The following is a 4,584-nucleotide window of genomic DNA, read 5'->3' as shown; positions in this document are numbered from 1 at the left end:
CAGACACTTAGCTAATGTCCTCTCTCAGTCAGACAACAAACAGACACTTAGCTAACGTCCTCTCTCAGTCAGACAACAGACACTTAGCTAATGTCTCTCTCAGTCAGACAACAAAACAGACACTTAGCTATGTCCTCTCTCCAGTCAGACAACAAACAGACACTTAGCTAATTTCCTCTCTCAGTCAACAACAAACAGACACTAGCTAATGTCCTCTCCAGTCACAACAAACAGACACTTAGCTAATGTCCTCTCTCAGTCAGACAACAACCAGACACTTAGCTAATGTCCTCTCTCAGTCAGACAACAATCAAAAACAACACTTAGCTAATGTCCTCTCTCAGTCAGACAACAATCAGACACTTAGCTAATGCCCTCCCAGTCAGACAACATCAAAACAGACCACTTAGCTAATTCCTCTCTCAGTCAGACAACAATCAGACACTTAGTTAATGTCCTCTCTCAGTCAGAAACAATCAGACACTTAGCTAATGTCCTCTCTCAGTCAGACAACAAACAGACACTTAGCTAATGTTCGTCTCTCAGTCAGTCAACAAACAGACACTTAGCTAATGTCCTCTCTCAGTCAAGACAACATCAAAACAGACACTTCAGCTAATGTCCTCTCTCAGTCGTAGACAACAAAACAGACACTTAGCTAATGTCCTCTCTCAGTCAACAACAACCAGACACTTAGCTAATGATCCTCTCTCAGCTCAGACCACAAACAGACACTTAGCTAATGTCCTCTCTCAGTCAGACAACACAAAGACACTTGAGCTAATGTCCTCTCTCAGTCAGACAACAACCAACCAAGACACTTAGCTAATGTCCTCTCTCAGTCAGACAACAACCAACCAGACACTTAGCTAATGTCCTCTCTCAGCCAGACAACAATCAGACACTTAGCTAATGTCCTCTCTCAGTCAGACAACATCCAGACTCTTAGTTAATGTCCTCTCAGTCAGACAACAAACAGACAGTAGATGATAAACCATCTATTCTAACCAACCAGACAGTAGATGATAAACCATCTATTCTAACCAAAGACTGATTGTCTTTTTGACCCTGATAGTGGTTCACTCTGTCGTGTCATTTTGTTTGATGGTGATATTTACAATAAGGGTGACCCCCCCCCATATGTGTTGTCCTTCTCCAGCCCCGTCCTGTCGGTCTCACTAGGCCAGCCAACAACCAAGACAAATACCTAAGGGTTCAGCCAAGCCGTCTATCTACCCAAAGAATAAGGATATTTCTTTTTAGCTTCAGATGATGGGGAATGAAAACATAGTGACACTGTGTTTCATTCAAACAGAAACATTACTTTATGGTCATGTGGGTCTCTCTCTAACCCTGTATCTTTATGGTCATGTGGGTCTCTCTCTAACCTTGTATCTTTATGGTCATGTGGGTCTCTCTCTCTAACCCTGTATCTTTATGGTCATGTGGGTCTCTCTCTAACCCTGTATCTTTATGGTCATGTGGGTCTCTCTCTGACCCTGTATCTTTATGGTCATGTGGGTCTCTCTTCTAACCCTGTATCTTTATGTCATGTGGGTCTCTCTCTGACCCTGTATCTTTTATGGTCATGTGGGTCTCTCTCTCTAACCCTGTATCTTTATGGTCATGTGGGTCTCTCTCTAACCCTGTATCTTTTATGGTCATGTGGGTCTCTCTCTCTAACCCTGTATCTTTATGGTCATGTGGTCTCTCTCTAACCCTGTATCTTTATGGTCATGTGGGTCTCTCTCTAACCCTGTATCTTTATGGTCATTTGGGTCTCTCTCTAACCGTATCTTATGGTCTATGTGGTCTCTCTCTCTAACCCTGTATCTTTATGGTCATGTGGGTTCTCTCTCTAACCCTGTATCTTTATGGTCATGTGGGTCTCTCTCTCTAACCCTGTATCTTTATGGCATGTGGGTCTCTCTCTAACCCTGTATCTTTATGGTCATGTGGGTCTCTCTCTAACCCTGTATCTTTATGGTCATGTGGGTCTCTCTCTAACCCTGTATCTTTATGGTCATGTGGTTCTCTCTCTCTAACCCTGTATCTTTATGGTCATGTGGGTCTCTCTCTCTCTAACCCTGTATCTTTATGGTCATGTGGGTCTCTCTCTAGCCCTGTATCTTTATGTCATGTGGGTCTTCTCTCTCTTAACCCTGTATCTTTATGGTCATGTGGGTCTCTCTCTCTAACCCTGTATCTTTATGGTCATGTGGGTCTCTCTCTAACACTGTATCTTTGTCTTTGTCCCTCTCTTCTCTTCAGTCTGCGCTCTGCAATGTACAATCATTTCACAGGGGATTGGTTTCTGCCTTATTGACCTCTGACCCTTTCTCTCTCTGTCTGTCTCCAGTTCTGCTGTGTCTCCTGTGTGTCCTGTCTTCCTGGTGGATCTAACCACCGCCTGTCCTCCGACCTGCCTCTGCAACGCCACCGACGTAGACTGCAGCGGGCGTGGCCTGCTCTCCATGCCCGCCCTCACCCATCTCCCCGTCACCGTCCGCACCCTCCTGCTGCCAACAACCACCTCTCCTCCCTGGGCCCAGGGTCCTTCGCTAACCTACCCTCCCTGGAGCGACTGGATCTCTCCAACAACTACCTGGATGATCTACCCCCAGCGCTCTTCAAGGACCTGGGGAATCTATCAGATCTGACCCTCCACAACAACAGTCTCAGGGCCTTGGATAAGGATCTCTTCCAGGGGCTGGTGGGGCTGAGGAAGCTAGATGTCTCCCTCAACGGGCTGTCTGATGTCCCCCTGGGTCTGCTGGATGAGCTGCAGGGGCTGACGTGGCTCTCCGTGGCTGGGAACAGGCTCCATGCCCTGGACAGAGCGGCCTTCGAGCCCCTGGCTAACCTCCAGTATCTTCAGCTGGGGGCTAACCCCTGGGAGTGTGACTGCAACCTGAGGGACTTCAACACTGGATGGAGTGGCTGCTGTACAAGAGGTGAGCGACTGCAGGGTTGGTTTTGGGTCAGGGTCAGGGTTGGTTTTGGGTCAGGTCAGGGTTGTTTTGGGTCAGGTTCAGGGTTGGTTTTGGGTCAGGGTCAGGGTTGGTTCTGGGTCAGGGTTGGTTTTGGGTCAGGGTCAGGGTTGGTTTTTGGGTCAGGGTTTGGTTGGTTTTGGGTCAGGGTTGGTTTTGGGTCAGGGTCAGGGTTGGTTTTGGTTCAGGGTGGTTCTGGTCAGGGTCAGGGTTGGTTTTGGGTCAGGGTTGGTTCTGGGTCAGGGTTGGTTGGGTCAGGGTTTGGTTGGTTGGGTCAGGGTTGGTTTTTGGTCAGGGTCAGGGTTGGTTCTGGGTCAGGGTCAGGGTTGGTTCTGGGTTGGGGCCGGGTTGGTTTTGGGTCAGGGTCAGGGTTGGTTTGGTGTTCAGGGTCAGGGTTCAGGGTCAGGGTTGGGTCAGGGTCAGGGTTGGGTTTTGGGTCAGGGTCAGGGTTGGTTTTGGGTCAGGGTCAGGGTGTTCTGGTTAGGGCCAGGGTTGTTTTGGGTCAGGGTCAGGGTTGGTTTTGGGTCAGGTTCAGGTTGGTTTGGGTCGGTTCAGGGTTGGTTTTGGGTCAGGGTCAGGGTTGGTTCTGGGTCAGGGTTGGTTTTGGTTCTGGTCAGGGTTGGTTTTGGGTCAGGGTTTGGTTGGTTTTGGGTCAGGGTGTTGGTTTTGGGTCAGGGTCAGGGTTGGTTTTGGTCAGGGTTGGTTCTGGGTCAGGGTCAGGGTTGGTTTTGGGTCAGGGTTGGTTGGTCAGGTGGTTTTGGTGGGTTTGGGTTGTTTTGGGTCAGGGTTGGTTTTTGGTCAGGTCAGGGTTGGTTCTGGGTCAGGGTCAGGGCTGGTTCTGGGTTAGGGCCAGGGTTGGTTTTGGGTCAGGTCAGGGTTGGTTTTGGGTCAGGGTCAGGGTTGGGTCAGGGTCAGGGTCAGGGTTGGGTCAGGGTCAGGGTTGGTTTTGGGTCAGGGTCAGGGTTGGTTTTGGGTCAGGGTCAGGGTTGGTTCTGGGTTAGGGCCAGGGTTGGTTCTGGGTCAGGGTCAGGGTTGGGTCAGGGTCAGGGTTGGTTTTGGGTCAGGTCAGGGTTGGTTTTTGGGTCAGGGTCTGGGTTGGTTTTGGGTTTGGGAAGGACGGAGGACTATATACTCTACCCCAGTTGGGAGTGGTTTTGGTGGGGTAGATTTAGAGGAGAGTCTCAGGTTTTTACAGGACTATGGCAATGTCAGGGAATCTCCTCTCTTGGAGATTGTTATCCATGTCTAGCTCGGTAACCTCATTGCTGCCATCCTGCATTCTGTTGCATGCCTCCTAGTACTTTCAATGTGTCTTCATTGCACAATTTATACATCCCACCTAATAACACACATTTGTACCTACTTGTTTCACTTGTAAATTTTTTGTACTCTTTTATTTGCACTTCTGGCAGATGCTAAGTGCATTTCGTTGTACTTGTACTTGTTCAATGACAATAAAGTTGAATCTAATCTAATATTCTAGCCAAAGTGATCTCCTTCTGTTTGTGGCATTGTAACAGGCAGGTACCGTCCTAACAGCCAGGTACCGTCCTAAACAGCCAGGTACGTCACCTAACGCAGGAACCGTCCTAAC

The 4,584-nt window shown here is 48.8% G+C and overlaps 1 pseudogene; it reads left to right on the top strand.

Moving 5' to 3' along the window:
* The window catches only part of LOC112070574 (leucine-rich repeat and transmembrane domain-containing protein 2-like), a 7,716-nt pseudogene extending 4,758 nt beyond the window's left edge, over positions 1 to 2,958 (top strand).
* The last annotated feature ends 1,626 nt before the right edge of the window (positions 2,959 to 4,584 follow it).

Source organism: Salvelinus sp. IW2-2015, unplaced genomic scaffold (genome assembly GCF_002910315.2).
Source record: "Salvelinus sp. IW2-2015 unplaced genomic scaffold, ASM291031v2 Un_scaffold1371, whole genome shotgun sequence".
In the NCBI taxonomy this organism is placed as follows: Eukaryota; Metazoa; Chordata; class Actinopteri; order Salmoniformes; family Salmonidae; genus Salvelinus; species Salvelinus sp. IW2-2015.
The sequence above is the reverse complement of the archived record's forward strand: the minus strand, read 5'-3'. Positions and strand labels throughout refer to the sequence as shown.